Source organism: Herpailurus yagouaroundi, unplaced genomic scaffold (genome assembly GCF_014898765.1).
Source record: "Herpailurus yagouaroundi ecotype Mexico unplaced genomic scaffold, PumYag 67702, whole genome shotgun sequence".
NCBI classification, from domain to species: Eukaryota; Metazoa; Chordata; class Mammalia; order Carnivora; family Felidae; genus Herpailurus; species Herpailurus yagouaroundi.
In genome coordinates, this window is record NW_024420501.1 from 5,696,458 (window position 1) to 5,716,508 (window position 20,051).

A 20,051-nucleotide genomic window follows, 5' to 3' on the forward strand; every position below is an offset into this window, starting at 1 on the left:
GTGAGATAGATATATATATATATATATATATATATATATTTTTGCAGGAAGATAAATTTAAAAGTGCTTTAGAAAGAGAACTTTTATGCAATCACATTGCATATATGCATACTTATTTTGATTTTAATATTACATTTAAAAAACTTACTTTGTTTTTAATATTACCTTTAAAAACTAAACAGTGATACCCAATACAAATCTTTGTAGGAAGCCGGTAGGATACAAGCTGGTTTATGTATATAAAATATCTACGGTATCACAGATTATACAACTTTGGTTCCTCTTTTATACATTTAAAAAAGTTTTTTCAAATCTTAGCACAGCACATGACATTTCACAAGGTAATTTTGGCTTATATTTTTAGTCTCCTGCTTCTTCCTCACATGCACACTGAGCATTCATTTACCGAAAGCAACCTATTTTTTCCTATCTCCCTGAATTTGTACATTCCTTTGCCTTGAACTTCTTGCTCTCCCGTTTTGCCTGCTGAACTCCACCTTCGCCTCCAAGGCACCCCTTTCCTGTAAGGCCATCTCTGGCACAAGCCCCCTGCCCCCACTCTCCTCTCCCCTTTCAAATCTACTTTCTCCCCAAATACTTTTATTTTCCTCCCCAAGGACTTTTTATATACCTTTCCTGCAGCATTTCATTACATTTCTTTGCATACTTCTTTCTTATGCTGACCTCTTAAATATTATCATTCTCCAAGCTCTTGCTCTTTCCTATGCCCTTCTCAGTGTCAAGTATCCCTGAATTGTTCCTTCTATTGCTACGACGTTTATGATCACTCACGTGCTGCCGAGTGCCAAGTACATCTCTCTAGCTCAGACTTTTCTCTCCAAAGCAGGCATCCATACCCAGCTGTGCTGGTGCACCAAGGAAGGAGTGGGGGGGGGGGCCGCCCAACGGGCACCGACGGCTCTAGTAGGGAGGAGTATTTTGTCTGGAGTTGCTCGCATTGCTGGCACATGGCAATAATGAAAAGCAGATCACTTTTAGTCAATTTCATTATTGCTTTCAGATTCCCTAGAGCGCACACACCAGTTTATTGCCCACCCTCAGGGAGAGCTCCTCTCACCGCTGCACTTCTGATTTGTGCGATTGTCTACCGACACTTAATATCTGCCACTGATCATAACTATACCCCAAACCTCTTCCTATTGCTAGGCCCACAATACCAAAATCTAGAAGGGATGGCAGATTTTGACCTGACATTACCTCCCCTCCCCACATCCTGACAGTTAGGAAGTCTTGCTGATTCTGCCTGAAAAATCAGTACGTAATTGCCCACTTCTCAACATGCTTATTCTCCCTTAGTCCAGGATTCTGTGATCTCTCGCCTGATGATCAGCAGTCTTCCATTTTGTCTCCTTTTTCCACTTTTGATCCCTCCAACCCATTCATCTCCATCACACATTAGCCTTGGTGATAGTTTAAAAATACACAACTGGACCCAGTAACATCACTGATTAAAATGTTACAATGTCTTCTCCTTGTCCTTAAGATTAATTACTAAAGTATAAGGCTCTACGCATAATGTCCAGGACTCCCCATCACTGTCCTTTTAAAGGTCTTTCTCTCTTCACTAGAATTTCTGCTTCATGAGGACAGGATTCTTGCTCTTATTCACTGCTGAATCCTCAGTGTTTATATGAGTGTTTCACACATGGTAGGCACTCCTAGGTTACATCTCCAAATTATTATTTGTTTTTAACACCTTATCCTTTTCCTTACGAGACACACTTGTTCTTTGTTCGTTGCCTGTATGAAGCACCATAAAGACAAGACTTGCCGATCTTTACAACTTCATCTGCAGCAACCCACAAGGTGTTCAGTATGAGCCCAATAAGTATTCATTGAATGTTTGATTTCATGATGAGATATGGTAAGTATACGGAGAGATACATTGGGATAGGAGATGTGTGCTTAAAAGCACATGCTTTTTAAATGTGTGAGATATATGTTTAATACTGAAGATAAGGAACAAATATAGGGAAAGAACCAAACACAGTACAGGGGATAAATAGTAGATTAAGGCCCATGAGGAGGGAGGGATGGAATTCAGAGACAGAAAACAGATACAGGTCTGTATAGCCAAGTACTGACTAGACATTTCCCCTTGAGTGGCCCATAAGCCCCTAAAGCTCAACACCCCTAAAATGTGATCTATCCCTTTTGCTTTGTCCTGTTTCCCCTCCAGTAGGCTTGCTCTCAGTGAGCATCTCACCGTCATCCACCTAGTTGCCCAAGTCAGACACCTGGGAGTCCCCCGAGACTCTTCAGTCTTCCGTAGCCCCACATCCAGTCTAACAGCAAGTCCTTTCAGATCTACTGACAAATGATCTGCTTCCTCTGCTGGACTTTGTGCTCGGTGAGGGAGAGAACCATATTGGTTTTATCACTCCTGGGTACCCAGAACCTAGGACGGTGCCTAGCACACGGTAAGCCCTGGATAACTATTTGTTGAATAAATGAATGAATAGAAAATGTAAAGAGGAAGGGCACCTGGGTGGCTCAGCCGGTGAAGCAGCCGACTCTTGATTTCGGCTCAGGTCATGATCTCACAGTTTGTGGGGTTCGAGCCCCACATCAGGCTCTGCGCTAACAGCGAGGAGCCTGCTTGGGATTCTCTCACTCGATCTCTCTCTGCCCCTCCCCTGCTCGCGTGTGCATGTGCTGTTTCTCTCTCTCTCAAAAAAAACAAACATCAAAAATAAATAAATACATAAATAAGAAAATGTATAGAAGAGGTAGCGAAAGAAGGCAGAACAGAGCTGGCTTCAACGAATAACAAGGCCTAGAGATCATATCCTAAAGTTAAATCCCTAAGTAGCATCAACAAAACTGGGCCTTTGCATAATTATTCTGGTCATCTGAATGGTCAGTATGTATTGATTTTATTGAGATCTATAGATCTCAAATATATACATACATATATAGATTATACAATTCCAAAGGATTTCTGTATAAACCATGTTGTGATAGATGCAATCATACCCTTCTCAGTACCGATCTAACCAATTTGTTTCATCTAAATCCAAGTATGGGATCAGTGGCGTCCTAAACTTTGATTATTGAACTTGGTTACATTGAACAGGGAAACTTGCCTCTTGTTACCCTTCTATGCATAGAGGTGTCACTGCACCAAATAGATAATATCTCTGTAACTAGGTCAGTTCACCTTTCTGCACGATCAGTTCCTTCCTCCAAAATCTGGGAATGTGTGTAACAAAACAGCAACAATGACCTCAACAGTAACGATCACAATATTACGCTTGGATTGCTCAGACAACTATTAAAAATACATGTTAAATTGTAAAGCACATATTAGCATAAATTTATGTGAATTTTATACGGAAAAAGGTGTATCTATATTAAAAGCATACGGGGTGCCTGGGTGACTCAGTTGGTTAAGCGTCCGACTCTGGCTCAGGTCATGATCTCACAGTCTGTAAGTTCGAGCCCCGCATCGGGCTCTGTGCTGCCAGCTCGGAGCCTGGAGCCTGCTTCGGATTCTGTGTCTCCCTCTCTCTCTATTCCATCCCCCGCTCATGCTCTGTCTCTGTCTCAAAACGAAATAAACATCAAAAAAAATCAAATGCCAAATGTTACATGTGGAGGCACTCAGTTCCTTTGAAGCGGCTTGTGTATTCAACTACTAAGTTCTAAGTACACGCTACCGTGCATGTTGAGTCTACCCTCCCCCACACCTTCCCTCATCTTCATTCTGAGGAGCTCTAGGTTTTCAGAAGTGTTATCACAGTATTCACGCCATACTCCCCAAACCATTGTCAACTTCGCAGGCTTGATTTCCACGAGTTACCTTCCTGACTCAGTGCACCATTATGTTAATTTACCACCCGATAAGGGCCAGGAACTTTTCGATGCCTCGCACAGGATACAAGTCCTCAAGAGGGTGGACATCCAATGCCATTTATGAAATTTCTCTGAAGTTATTCTCTCAATTATGAGGTGGAGGTAATTACTACAACCTCAATGGGTAGCCAAGAGGAATAACAACACTATAGCTCTTCCATTGGGCCAGTGTGAGGATTAAATGAGCAAATACACATAAAGATCTTGGAACAGTGTCGGGCACATTGTCACTGCTACATATGAGCTCTTATATCCTGTTTTACAGTGAGGACTCTGCACCTCATGGTTAAAGGAGCTTCCTCTGGGTCACATAACTTTTAAGTAGCAGATTTAGTACATCACTTAAGATTTCTCATACTACAAACCCCATGTTATCTTTATTGCCACAAAGAGCCACAACCTGAACAATCAGGACAATCCTTTTCTTCTTCAAGACCTTTGTAGTCGTGGTGCCTGGGCGGCTCAGTCAGTTAACTCCAAGCGTCCAACTCTTGATTTCGGCTCAGGTAATGACCTCATGGTTCACGAGTTCGAGCCCTGCATCGGGCCCTGTGCTGACAGTGCAAAGCCTGCTCGGGATGCTCTCTCTCCTTGTCTCTCTCACCTTCCCCTGCTTGTATGCTATGTCTCTCTCTCCCTCAAAACAAATAAATAAACTTCAACAACAACAAAAAAGATATTTTTAGTAAAGATGAATTGAATGAGCGTTGACCTGAATTTTTACACACAGAAATCTGTAGTAAAGAATCTTTTACAGGCACCATAGCACAACAGCCCAATGCTTTAGGAATTCTTATTGTGCTCTTTGCACAAAGAAGGCAACTGAGGCACGGAGAAGTTAAGTATTTGGGTAAGTCTCACAACGAGTAAGTGATGAAGCTCTCATTCGAACTCATTTCTAATTCCCAGGAACCACACTGATGACCACTTTGCACCAAAGCTTCTATTGCCTTTGACTATAATTCCTGGGGGTAGTTGTTTTCCTTTGTTTCTCTCACGAAACCAAGAACTGGGGGCCCCGGGTGGCTCAGTGGATTAAGTGTCCGATTTTGGCCCAGGTCACGATCTCACGGTTTGCGGGCCCGAGCCCCGCGTCGGGCTCTGTGCTGACCGCTCGGAGCCTGGAGCCGGCTTCAGATTCTGTGTCTCCCAATCTCTCTCTCTGCCCCTCCCCTGCTCACGCTCTGTCTCTATCTGTCTCTGTCTCTCAGAAATAAACATTAAAAAATTGCAAAATTAAAAAAACAGAAACCAAGAACCGATATGTGCTCCCCAAAAAAGCACAGCTGACCCCCTCCACTTCCACAGCTCTTCACAGCTCAAAATTGCAGCCACACAAAGTTCTCCTTAGAATTCCGCAGCTACTTGTTTTATCTGTTATACTGTATTCATCCACTCATTCACTTTGAGTTTGGGCTCTCAGTTGGGCACAGCATCATACCTAATTATAAAAAGTTGAAGCAAAGAGATTCCCTGCTCTTGGGTTGTTCACAGCCCTATGGGGTGTAACAGCAAAAGAATTACTTTCTAAAAGGTTCTGTCTCCGTCCCGCTCATAGAAACACGTATGTGTGTTGGCATGTGTAAACACACACACACACACACACACACGCACACACATACGTAGCCACACAGACAGTTATATCTGTATTCAAGTATGCACATACATATACACACAAAACTGTAATTGTTATAAAAGTCTTGAGGGTACTCTATTATGATTACATTTCATTTATATCTATATGCTGTACTAGGTTTCTTTTTAATTATTCAAGTATAATCAAAACACGGTATTCTATTAGTTTAAGGTGCACAATATAATGATTCCACAATTCTCTGCATTTCTCAGGGCTCATCAAGGTAAGTGTACCCTTGGGGCGCCTGGGTGGCTCAGTCGGTTGAGCGTACAACTTCAGCTCAGGTCACGATCTCACGGTTCGTGAGTTTGAACCCCGCATTGGGGTCTCTGCTGTCAGCATGGAGCTGGCTTTGGATCCTCTGCCCCTCCCCTGCTCACGCTCATTCCCTCTCTCTGTCTCTCTCAAAAATAAATAAAAGCTTAAAACAACACACAAAAAAGGTAAGTATACGCTTAATCCCCTTCATCTATTTCACCCCTACCCTCACCCACCTCTGATAGCTTTCTTTAAAAATATATACAGTGTCTTCCTTCTTTCTTCCTTTCTTTTCTTCCACAAATGTTCATCAGACCTTCCCTGAATGCTCACTAGACCCCAAGAACATCACGCACTCGTTCCACCTGTGTGCATTATGCCGGGAAGCATCCGAACCCAGCGGTGGAAGCCAGCCGCCACATTTCATGGCCATGTGGCTACGTATTTGCATGGATAGCGCAAGTCTCTTCGTGCTGCTCAAGAGATCTGGGAAGGTCGGCCACGTGCACCATGCTGCCTTCGTGGCTGAAGCAGTCCCCGTCACTAGTCTTGATGTGAGAAAGCTAAACGACTGGAGCCCCCAGGTGAAACGTGTATGTTCCTCGTTTCCTGAAAAGAGCATGTCTCTGCTGGAATTAATCACATAAAGAACTCCGCACGGAATCTGTGCAGCCGTGTCATGCTTCTGTCCTCAACTAGAACAATATCATTGTAACACATAAAAATAAGTCTTTGTATTTACTCTAATGAGCTTGCTTCTCAGTTTTGCGACTGACATGAAAAACTAATAGCGGGGTCGATAGAACGTCTCGATGGCAATTATCACGCCGCGTCTTCTCTCTTCCTATATTCTTCTCATGTTACATTTTAATGTGTTTCTGCTCAAGTCAATTCAATTTATCAGGAGGCAAGAGGCATGAAACAGGGCTGATTTGCTCTGGATCTACTTACAAGTAAACTGTAAAACTCAATTTTCAAGTTCAGTTTTCAATCAGATACACACGAGAAGAACAATGTGGGAATACCATTATTTACAGAGGTTTCATCTGATGTAAATATGAAAGAAAAACATGGAAGGGTGGCGCACAGTTTACATTTGCAAAATCTACGTGTTTTCTTTTTCTTCTCCGTTGCAAAGGGATTTGAGAGCTATAGTCAACAATACGATAACCTACAAGGCATCATGGAATTGTAAAATGAGAAGGGGCCGAAAAGATCTACCAGGGCAGTGGTTTTGCAAACCAGAATGTGCGTAGAGGTCCGTGAAGACTTTATCAAGAGGTGCCTGGATGTGGCCAATTCTAAGAGAATGGATTTTCAGTTCCTTGCCGTCTCTGCGAACCTGATTGGCTGGAAACACCTTGAGGGTAGGGTCCAAGCAGGCTCACCCTCCGGTCTCTTTTCACAAGCCTCCTTCTCCCACTGTACGGAAGAAAATCGGAGTTTTTGAGCTGTCGCCAAAATCACAGCATGGGGTATTTCCCTGGTGAGAAAAACCTCCCAGGCACCAGACAGAGGCTCGATTTGAAACCCTGTACCTAACCACTGAGAATGTGAACCAACCTTTGTTCTGTCTTTGCAATTCTTGTGCTTTCCAATTCCTGCCTTTCAACCACGAGGAAGGATGACCTAAACCAGAGCAGCTGATGAATTTTTGACATATAACTCGTTTCCGTGAGTGTGAGACATCAGTAAAATGAAACTCCTTTCCCATCACATTTCTCTAAGGGCGTATAAACTCACTGAAAAAATTATTCTTACCCAGTGCACTTAAGAAACAAATTTCTAATAAATGTTAGTTGTAGGTTTTTAATTTTTTTTAATGTCTTATTTTTATTTACTTTTGAGAGAGAGAGAGAGAGAGAGAGAGAGAGAGAGAGAGAGACAGAGCATGAGCAGGGGAGGGGCAGAGAGAGAGGGAGACACAGAATCCGAAGCAGACTCCAGGCTCTGAGCTGTTAGCACAGAGCCTGATACGGGGCTCGAACCCACGAACTGGGAGATCATGGCCTGAGCTGAAGTCGGACGCTTAGCCGTCTAAGCCACCCAGGTGCCCTGGGTTTTTAATTTTTTTTATCCAAATATGGAATATGTTCTATTTGGATCAACTGTGTACTACTAAATAAGTGTAATGATGACTCAATCCTTCAGGATTGACTTTTTTCAACCCATAGGAATGTATGCTTACAGGAAATGTTTAAATGAGCATTTTAATGCACATACATATTTTTGTGCCAAAGAAATCTGATGCTCCGTAAAAGGCTTAAGCATAAAATATATTACACTAGTGTAAAATATTGTGGAAATGGCTATACGAGTTACAAGACAAAAAGGAACAATGTTAAATTTCTGACAGTTATAGTACATGGTGTTCATGTACATTTTAATGGACAATGGTGTGTGTCCAATTGTTTTGATATATAGATACGACTGGACACATTTAAAAGGATGAAGAAACATTTTTATTTTAAAAATTCGACACTTACGGGCGCCTGGGTGGCTGAGTCGGTTAAGAGTCCAACTTGGCTCAGGTCATGATCTCACGGTTCGTGAGTTCGAGCCCTGCATTGGGCTCTGCTCTCTCAGCACAGAGCCTGCTTGGGATCACCTGTCTCCCTCTCTCTCTGCCTTGCTCTTGCTCTCTCTCTCAAAACTAGATAAACAGAAAAAAAAAAAAAAATCACCATGTATAACATGTTCTGAAGTATACTTACTCTTTGTGATCGTTTACACATATAGTGAAAATTTTTAGCTGTTCATTTATAAAGTTGTGAGGCAGTAAGCGTATTCGAACTTCTTTTGCGGTCTGTAAGCGCAAAATCATTTTGCTGAACACTCTTCCAAGACAACAACTGTCAAATAATTTTTACAGGGGAAAGCTTCCTTCAAATGAAATCTTACAAGGAATCTCGATATATAAAACAGATGTGCTTGGAGCAGCTGTACCCCCCCCACCCTTTTCATCCCACCCTACTCTAACCCCAGCGGCAGCCCTCCCAGCGTCTTCCCTGCATCTGCTAGAAAAGTTTGCAAATCACTGATCTAGCACAGCCTCTTATTTTCTAGTCGGGTAGTGGCTCAGAGCCAGTGAATAACTGAACTATACCCAAACCCAGTTCATCTACCTGCAATTCAAAAACATAACATAGACGGGGCGCCTGGGTGGCTCGGTCGGTTGGGCGTCCGACTTCGGCTCAGGTCATGATGTCGCGGCCCGTGGGTTCGAGCCCCGCGTCAGGCTCTGTGCCGACGCCTCAGAGCCTGGGGCCTGCTTCTGACTCTGTGTCTCCCTCTCTCTCTAACCCCTCCCCCCCTTGTGTTCTCTCTCTCTCTCTTTTTCTCAAAAGTAAACCTTTAAAAAACTTTTTCAAAAACCTAACATAGATGATCACAAGATGCTATTCTGCCCCCATGGTTTATCCTAGACTTTAATAAATCACTGAAAAATGAGCAATTAATATATGACTTTTTGTCTTTTGTAAAAAAAAGAAACAACATGAATTTAAATGGCTCATTGTGAAAGCATGTATCGTGGTTCTTCTCTTTTTCATAAGGGGTTAAGGCGATCCCAAGGCTTGAGTAAAACTCCAGTGTTGTGTAATGCAAAGGAAAGGCAAGTTTGATTAAGTGTTAATTTAATAAAGTGACATGAAGTTTTATGACAATTTCACCTAAGATATGATATAAACTAGAGCACAAATGAGTAAAATAAGTTAAACAGTATCTGGGTCCATTTTCAGAGTTCTGTAGCATAAGCCCAAATCTGTTTTAGTGTATGAGAAGTAACTCCTGCACCCAGAAGTAATAGGGAAGATGGAAGTGGCTCTCATTTCTTGAGGCTGATGTTTGCAAAGCTTGATTATCTAGAAATAGATCTATTTAAACAAAGACTGCTTTAATACAGCTCATTTTAAATAACTGCATTTAAACACAGGACACATATTCCATCTACATGAAGACACGTGACTGACAATTTCATTTCTTCGTTGTTCAATACGTCACTTTGATGTCTTGTTGAAAAGACTTCTTTTATTCTGGTGTAAATTAAAAAAAGAGAGAGAGAGAGAGAGAGAGAGAGAGAGAAGCCCCTCTTCTGCCCACCCTTTAATACAGTGTTATCCTCAGCTTACCTCTGCAAACAGAGAATTATACTGTGCCGTATGTTTCTGATTTCTTTTTTTTTTTTAATGTTTGATTTTATTTTTTATTTTTTTAAATTTACACCCAAGTGAGTTAGCATCTAGTGCAACAATGATTTCAGGAGTAGATTCCTAATGCCCCTTCCCCATTGAGCCCATCCCCCCTCCCACAACCCCTCCAGGAACCCTCTGTTTGTTCTCCATATTTATGAGTCTCTTCTGCTTTGTCCCCCTCCCTGTGTTTATATTCTTTTTGTTTCCCTTCCCTTATGTTCATCTGTTTTGTCTCTTCAAGTCCTCCTATGAGTGAAGTCATATGATTTTTGTCTTTCTCTGACTAACTTCACTTAGCCTCATACCCTCCAGTTCCATCCACGTAGTTGCAAATGGCAAGATTTCCTTCTTTTTGATTGCCAAGTAATACTCCATTGTGTATATATACCACATCTTCTTCATCCATTCATCCGTGTGTGGACATTTGGGTTCCTTCCATACTTTGGCTATTGTTGATAGTGCTGCTATAAACATGGGGGTGCCTGTGTCCCTTCGAAACAGCACACCTGTATCCCTTGGATAAATGCCTAGTAGTGCAATTGCTGGGTCATAAGGTTTTAGTTTTTAGTTTTTTGAGGAACCTCCATCCTGTTTTCCAGAGTGGCTGCACCAGTTTGCATTCCCACATATGTTTCTGATTTCTTGTACCAGTACTAATTTGAAACCGTCAGCTCTATCTATAGACTGAAACATTCATGACAGGTTACTTGGATGGATAGTGACAATCGAATTAGCTAATCCCACTGCCTGGACAAATTGCTCATGGTTAATTGCATACATACATACATAGCAAAGATTTCCAAGCCCTGATGTCAATATTTCCTGCCTCTACCTTAGTTTTATGTCTGCATTTACCTCTCTGACCCCTGCTACTACTTCTCCTCGCATGTGCCTGGGCTCACTGACCTTGTTGCCCTTCAATTCTTCCAACCAACCAGGTGCACTCCTGCTCCAAAGCCTTTGCGCTGGCTGTTCCCTTTGCCTGGAATACATTTCCCCTAGGGAAAGGGCATGACTCACCCTCGCACTTTTCTCAAGTCTCTCTTCTAAAAATCTCTTTACCCATGAGATCCACTCTTACTGTTACTGTTACTGTCTTACTGGTTCTTCCTTCTTTTGGACGTATTACCATCAAACATGCTATGTAAGTTTTTTGGGTTTTTTTTTTGTTTTGTTTTGTTTTCTTGTTTTGGTCTTGTCTTGTGTTCCTCTCTGTCCTCCAAATATAACTTCCACAAAGGGAAGAATATTTTTTTGTTTTTTGCTTGAAGGAATAAATGAAACTTGATTTCAAATATGATAAAATGTAAAAAAAAATTCAATAATGCCGTATTCCTACAACAATGGGACCTCCTACTTATGGAAGATACTAATTTAGGAAATAATAATCTAGGAAGAAGATAACAAAACTACATACAGAAGAACAGGTTTTAAGTGATTACTTCATATGAAGGAGAACAAGAGAAAAGGAGGACTTGAATGAGTACAGACAATTCATCACAGTTGGATCCAACTCATTTTCCAAAACAGAATGTTGCCTGCATGATCCTTCCTGTGACAGACTCAATGTTATCATCCGTGGTGCTTACCTGCCCTCAGAGCCGGAAATACGTCTAGTGTTAATAGAAATACTCTATCTCCCTTACAAGTGAAACTTGCATGTTACAGACAATAGGGAACTCGTGTTTTAAAATGTATTGTATATTATCAGCCTAGTAGCAGCATTTAAATTCAATTCACAAAAACCACTTTAGATTAAGGCAGCATAAAGAAGGAACCTGTCAATGCTAATGCTATGAAGCAACCCAAATTACGTTTTACTGTGGGCTCCAGATTTTAAGGCGGCCGCATGCAGTTTACTAAGCTAGCAATATTGTCCGTTAACATAAGTTCTTATATGGTGTTAATTACTTGTAAATATGCTAATCTTCATTAGAATGCTCTCTTATTTTTTTCATTTCCCCCTCCTGACCTACATTTTGGGACACTAGTGACATATGTGCATAAGAGAAGAACGGTAAACTACCTCTACCCTTAAAATTAGGCTCGCATATTCTTTTCCTACAATACTGAAAAGCACACTAAAGTATACGGAACGTGCTTTGAAAATGTTACCTTGCCTTAAATATGATCCTGGAAAAAATTCAAAAGAGCTGTTCCAAATATGGGTAAGGTCACCTCCAGGAGATTGAGACTGAAAACCCAGAGTCAAGTAGGAAAATCATAGAATTCAGATGAAGTCGTTTCTTTTAGGGAAGACAAGCAACTGGTCTCAGGAACAGATTGTATTTCCAATTGGCAGAAGGCTACTGTTCTAATAATGCTAACGCAAGGCCAACAGATTCTCAGATAAAAACTACTGCCTCGGGGAAGGGGGTGTCAAATTAAAGGACCAAACTTCAACTGTTTGAAAAGACCAATCACAGGACATGCATTCATGAACCCACATCCAAGTAGCTTAGCTCCAGGGCCGGGAGTACAAAAAAGTTGGAATGAAGCCGGGATCTGGATTCAAGTCAATATTCATTCAAAGTCCTGCCACGTGCCTAGTGTTGTGCTCAAGCAAGCAGCTATACGTTTGGCCCTGCCGCATTCACCCATCTCCTAACTGTGTAGTATTTTCAATATTTTACTAGTTTACGATTTCTCAGGATTGGAGTCCAGCGCTCTCTGCCTTCATTCTCTACTCTTTTAATCTTTCTCTTTCAGTTATTCTTCTGAAATCCAAATGTGACCTCCATGTAAGTAAAACCTTGGCTCGCGAGTAACTTGTTCAGTGAGTGTTCCGCAAGACGAGCAAATGATACTTCTCATAAATATCATTTAACTTGATAAACGAGCAAGGTCTTACAATACGAGTCGTACATGGCACCGAACATAACATGATCACAACTGAGCCAATGGTTCTTGAAATTCGCTTTGATACACAAGTGCTTTTGGATTATAAGCATTTCTGGAACGAATTATGCTCGCGAACCAAGTTTTTACTGTACCCTACTTGAACCATTCAGTGACAAATGCCTACAAATGTAAGCTTCTAAAGCCAGGAATTTTCCTTTGTTTTGTTCTCAGCTATATGTCCAGTGATTCAGAAAGTGTTTATCCTTAATAAGGATCAGACAACTATTGAATTAATAAACTCTGATTTGTCGTCCTGATAATAAATTATCCTTCTCATGGCAGGATGTCTTTCACCATCTAGCACTAAAACACCTTTCCAGGCCCTTTTCCTATAATCTCCATGCTCTAATTTAATCTTACTGTACCAAAAATCCACCAGGTTCCCAGAGGCTGTCCATATTGTTCCTCGCCACATGGGCCTTTCCAACATGGACACTTTCTTCATCGAGACAATAAGTGAAGTTTCTGTACTTGAGTTGGCTAGCCAGATGGAGTCTTCTATGACATGACATTATCATGGGAGTGACATCCATCATTTTTGTCATGTTGTATTGCTTAGAAGCAAGGCACAGGACCTGCCCATACTCAAGAAGAGGGAATAATAAAAAAGGTGTGAATACCAGGAGGTAGGGATTAGGCCACCTGCTATGGAGATGAGAGTCTTGTCTGCAATGCTGGCATTGCAGTGAGGTGAATGGTGACGACATTCACTAAGAACAAGTTCAAAGGTGGGACTACAAATGGGTGAGTTTGAAGATCAGGAGTTCCCTAATAGGAATCTTGAATTTAAAGAGGCCTTGAGGTATCTATTTGCAAACGCAGAGAGTAGGATATACAGATCTAAAATCTGGAACAGAACTTCAGACTGGAGAAATAAATCAAAAAGGTCAGCACATACTGGCAGCTGGAATATGAGAATAGAAGAGATCAAAGAGGGAAGAAAGCCAGTGTTCAAAGGAACTTCAACATGGAAGGCCCCTGAAAAGGACAAGTATTCATAAAACAAATACTTAGTGAGTACCTATCGTGTGTCAAGCATTGTGTTCAACGTTGGCCGGTCCATGTGTCTTGAGCTCCGATGAAATGTCTGAGCTGGGACGGTAAGACTGTGAATGATTTTTAGACCAAGGCTGTGTCTTGATCATCCCTGAATCTAAAAATATGGAATAATTATTTGCATGTAGTAGATGTGAAATCTACTAGGAACTAAGGGACTTACCTCATTTACCTGTTATAAACACACACACCCACACCCACACTCACAGACTAGTTCTAGGAATAGGAAGCCCAGGTGTTCTGCATCGTGTTTCTCGCTCATCTTCTTCAGGATATGTAAATAGGCTTTCTCCAAATTATGGAGTTAACCATTCAGATTTAACCAAATCACAGGATTCGTATTATAAGGAATAAAACAAACAGCGCTATAAAATCAATAAAATAACTCAGTATAGCAAACAAAAGATGTCACTTCCAATACAGGCTTTGTGCAAACAGAATTCCTCCGGATTGTCTCTAACTTGTATGGTAGCAAAATTCAATATGTAATTAGAAATCTACAGTTTCTCTTAAAGTTATACAGTCTGGAGAACTTTTGTTACTTAACTGTAAAATAGGTGTAGGTTACTGAGCAGTGACTGCCTAGAAGTTAAAGAATGAAGAACTTAGAAAATTCACTTAAATGTAATTCCTGAGGAGTTAAAAAAATAAACAGGGGCGCCTGGGTGGCTCAGTCGGTTACACGTCCGACTCTCCATTTCCGCTCAGGTCATGGTTATGGGGCAGGGTTTGAGCCCCGTGTCAGGCTCTGGGCTGACGGCTCTCAGCCAGGTGGAGATTTTCTGACTCCCTCTCTCTCTGCCCTTCCCTTCCCCCACCTCTCTCTCAAAAATAAATAAACATTAAAGAAAGGGGAAAATGATCACAGCATACAGAAACATGTTAATTCCTAATTCCAAAAAACGTTAATTCAGCATGCAGTGATTGAGAGGAGGCAAGGGAAACTTTCAGATCAATAACTCATAAGTAAGAATAAGCCTCAAAAGGTCAAGATAAACCAAGCTTTTCTGCACTGAACTATGGAGGTCTCATGGAATCCAGACCTTGTCACTTTACCCTGCTTAAATATAGTTTGATGCTAAGTAAACAGATGGGGCATAATAATGACAGATTGTATTTGACAACTTTTAAGGAATAATACCTAACTCTTGAGACCTTCGTGAAACTCTCAGTTGACACATATCATTGTTTCTCCCCATCAGATGCAATAGATCTTTAAGAAGTAAATAACTCTTTCAGACTCATAATGTTTTATCTAGCACTCCATGAGCAGTATTTTTTATCAAATTAGAGAACTTATGCTTTTCTCATTTCTATAGAGAGCATATGGTTCGCTGGCTTGTTGATGCCAAAGATGTGAGCTACCATGAATTTCATTCTTCCTGTTTAATTTAGGAACAGTTTGTTGCTTTTGTTTTCTTTCTAAGGACTGTCACTTTCCTAGGCTCCATTGTTTGCTCCCTCAGTCCTTTCCATCAAGAGGAAACAAAAAAAAAAAAAAAAAAAAAAAAAGGGAAATACGAGCCAGCTTTCATTTTGGGGCTCATTTTGCTCACAAAAGAGTAACGTTTTAGCCAGCTTCTGAGAATTATAGCATAGGTGTGGAGACAAGGAGTAGAGAAGACTAAGCCAAGATGCAGATACTGGGATTGGCTGCCCAAGTTCATAGGGTGTAATTTGCAAGTGTCCATCATGGCCTCTTGTGACCTTTGTAGGTATGCCCTCTTGCGACCTTAAAGTAATATTATAAACTGATGTTCCAGAAGGCCCCATCAGATTGAAATTCTGGAAAAGAGGTAGATGAACTGATATGTACAAACAGATATGGAGAGAGGATTTTTGTTACGATTTTAGAATACTTACAACTCTCTAGAAAAAATATACTCTATGATAATTTAAATTTTAAAAACACAGCGTAATATCTTAGTTTTCAAATGAGGCTCTCATCTTGAGCACTAGAAAGGAGTCCACAACTGCCAGTCACCAGGAGTCTTTCTCTAAAGGGACAAAGTGTGATGTCGCTTTAATGGACGAACAGACCTGGTGAGCATTATCGTAGGCTGGTTGGTTGGGAAGCTAAGACGCGGACACACACGTCACATACATACGGCAGGATACGATCAGGCGTTATGACAAGGCTTCCACAAAATGCCACAACAACACAGGAAAGTGAGGCAGTTTTATGATGGACGATGCTGAAAAAAGGAAGACATACTATTGCGGGGGGAACCTCCTAGGCAGCGAAGAAATGGGAGTAACAGCATTCCAGAGGGAGAGCACTTTGTGAGTAAAGGTAGCGGGACAGAAATGTGCAAACCCCAAACCATGCCAAGTGGTTAGAGCATTAAGAGTGGACGACAGGCAATGATAGAAAGGAAAGGCTGTACAGGCAGTCTGAAGTTGAATTCTAATTTAAATCAAGTGTCCACCCTTTACCTACTGAGTGATTTGGATAATTTACTTAAGTAATCTGAGCTCCAGTTTCCCTGTCTTTTTTAAAATGGGGAGGGCGCCGGGGTGGCTCAGTTAGTTAAGTGTCGGACCTTGACTTAGGTCACAATCTCAAGGTTCGTGGGTTCGAGCCCCGTGTCGGGCTCTGTGCCGACAGCTCAGAGCCTGGAGCCTGCTTCCGATTCTGTCTCCCTCTCTCTCTGCCCCTCCCCTGCTCACGTTCTGTCTCTCCCTCTGTCTCTCCAAAATGAATAAACGTTAACAAATTTTTAAATGGGGATAAGATTTCTTTAAAATGTTTACATAAAGAGCATCCTCGCCTATTTCTTGCACAAAATAGCTAATAAGATAATACCTGCTTCTTTAGTTTTCTGTCCCCAAACACTGCTGTATCTAGTTATAATTTATACAGCTGTAACCTACTCTGCATAATGTATGTACTTCGAAAAATCCCTATATATGCATACATATTTGTAACCAACATTGCATTTAAACGTGCCTCTGTGGATCAATATTTAAAGAAATAGCATAGGCAACACTTCTGAAAAGGGAATAATTTCACCTCGTTCCCTCAGTGTTCTCCTTCCATAAGTCCTGACTTCCAGACATCATGTTCCCTTAATAAGGAATATAACTATGTGAAGGAACTTGCCTTTCAAACAAACTTTGACCCCAGAGAGGTGTATGCAGGTCCAGTCTCACAGCCTAGAATTTGCTTGCTTTTTAAAAATTACTTATTTATTTATTTAGTTTTGAGAGTGGGGTACAGGCAGAGAGAGGGAAAGAGATGATCCCAACCGGCCTCCGCACTCTGCCAACGCAGAGCGCAACGCGGGGCTCAGTCCCGCAAACCCGGAGATCGTGACCTGAGCCAAAATCTGCAGCCGGAAGGTCAGATGACTGAGCCACCCAGGGGCCCCTAGAATTGGGCTTCTTATCAGAGATGTGTGGTCAAGGAGGCAGTCTGATGCCACCACTGGCAATACCTCATCGACTATAGACACAGAAGACATGAGACGGTGTGAATTTCTATAGATCCAAATTATTGGCAGGAGAAAGGACAGGTTGGAAGACATGGCATCGTATACGCTCAGCTTTTTCTTGCAATGGAAAAGTGACTCTTGACGTGTGCATACTAGAAGAACTAAGGCAGAAGAGTCCAGTATCCTGCCTGGGATTCAGTTTGGAAAACCGTCTTGAAAACACGTCTCATGCGTCCCTTAGAGTTGCTGTGGAAAGAAGGCTTAGGAAAATAACCCAAATCAAGTTTCCAAAACTCTGGCAGATTGAAACCGGGAGGCCGTGCAGCCGAGGCCGTATTAGAGCCACCGATTAGCTCGGAGAATCAAACACGGTGGCACCACACTCTGACCCTGTTTGTAACTTGACTCTTGACCAGAACCGTATGGGCCGAGGGAAGAGGGAAGAGATGAGACTCGCTTGGCATTTAATTTGCTGAGAGAATGAAAGAGAAATGCATCTCAAGGAGATTTCAGTGCTGAGCCCACGTGACTCAGAAACCAGAAGCACCTGAACCCCGGAGAAATAAACAGGTTTGCCTTGAAGAAGGAACGTTGGCAAAATGTAGCCTCCAATCGGCACTGAGGTGAGCTCACCAGTTAATGTACAGGGTTAGAGTGTTTTGAACCGTAGAAACACCAGACCGACTTTGAAATGACGCAGAGGGATGGATATACAGATAATGCTTGCCCGTTATGTCACATCGTACCATTCACCAGGCACTTCCACGGCTATTATCCTCCACGATCTCTTGTTATCTCATGTTGGAAGGGAAGGACATAGATTGATACTTTCATTTTACAAATGAAAAACAAACAAACAAACTTCAGAGACAATGAGTAACTTTTCAACAGTTACCTAACTATTAACTTACACATCTGTCCCAGTTGCTGCTTCCGTGAAGCAAACTACCTTAAAACCCAGTGGCTTAAAGACACGGCTATTTTAGGATGCTCTACACGGTGTGTAGTTCAGGAATTTGTGCCGTTCTCAGAGAATTCTTCTGGTCTTCATGGCATTGACTGAGGTCAGTTTGGGCTACTCAGTTGGTGCAAGGGATGGTCTGTAGGTCCCCAAGACCTCTTTACTCCCATGCCGGACACCTTAGAAGGGACGACTGGAAGAGATCTGGGATCCGCTGGGGACTTCTGACCGAAGTGTCTACACGTAGCTCCTCCAACATGGTGGTCTCAGGAAAATCACACTTCTGATACTGGGGTTGGCTTCCCCCGGAGAAGGTATCCAAAGACAACCAGGCAGAAGACGTCTGACCTTTTCTGACCCAGCCTTGCAAGTCACAGAGCATCCATTCTGCTGCGTTTCTGGCGATTACGAGCAAGTCACATCACCTACCCACTTTGAAAGGGAGGGAAATTAGATTCTATCTCTTGATTGGAATGTGTCAAAGTCAAATCGTAAAAGATAAGTTTTGGGGTCCTTCTTTCGGAAAAACAACGTGTTCTATAAGTGCCAAGACTTAGACTAGGACCTCACGGCCCCTAGATTTTCTTCGTTCCTAAATCTCCATGCTTCATACATACACACGTGTGTAGCCACAGGCATAAGCATAGACATATACAGTGACAAACACAGACACGTACATTATAAATTGAGATACAACCTGCACAAGGACAGCACGTTGCCTGTTGTTTTTGTTGGGGTTTTGGGGGTCATCATTGTATTCTCTCAGAAATTAGTATGATGGGTACTCAATACATATTTGTGAAATGAGTGGAACAATGAATACATAAATATTAAATGTGGGGAGAGTACATTTTCATTTTCTATACGAGAGATCACAGAAATCTCTATTTTAATCAATTTAATTACAGCCATAGTTACATCTCACAAATTAGTTTGGCTAGTCTTCATTGATATTTCCATGCGATGATAAACAGAAAGAAATTGTAATTCTAGATAGTGGAAAATGTCAACTCCTTGATAAAGTCCAAGGATTAAATCCAGGCAGGAGTTCATTTACGAGGTAGAATGTTTTCTTTATTCCAGTATAATTAACATACAGTGTTACATCCGTTTCGGGTGTACGACATGATGATGCAACAATTCTATAAATTCCTCACTGCTCATCATATGATAAGTGTATGCTTAATCCCCATCACCTATTTCAACCACTACCCACCCCCCCCCCCCTCTGTGTTCTCTATAATGAAGAGACTTTTTTTTTTTTTTTTAATTTTTAATGTTTATTTGAAAGAGAGAGAGACAGGGGCGCCTGGGTGGCGCAGTCGGTTAAGCGTCCGACTTCAGCCAGGTCACGATCTCGCGGTCCGTGAGTTCGAGCCCCGCGTCGGGCTCTGGGCTGATGGCTCGGAGCCTGGAGCCTGCTTCCGATTCTGTGTCTCCCTCTCTCTCTGCCCCTCCCCCGTTCATGCTCTGTCTCTCTCTGTCCCAAAAATAAATAAAAAACGTTGAAAAAAAATTTTTTTTTGAAAGAGAGAGAGACAGACAGAGCTTGAGCGGGGAGGGGCAGAGAGACAGAGACAGAATCCAGAACAGGCTCCAGACTCCAAGCTGCGAGCTGCCAGCTGTCAGCACAGAGCCCGATGCGGGGCTCAAACCCACAAACTGTGAGATCACGACCTGAGCCGAAGTGGGTTGCTCAAACGGACTGAGCCACCCAGGTGCCCCAAGAGTCTCTT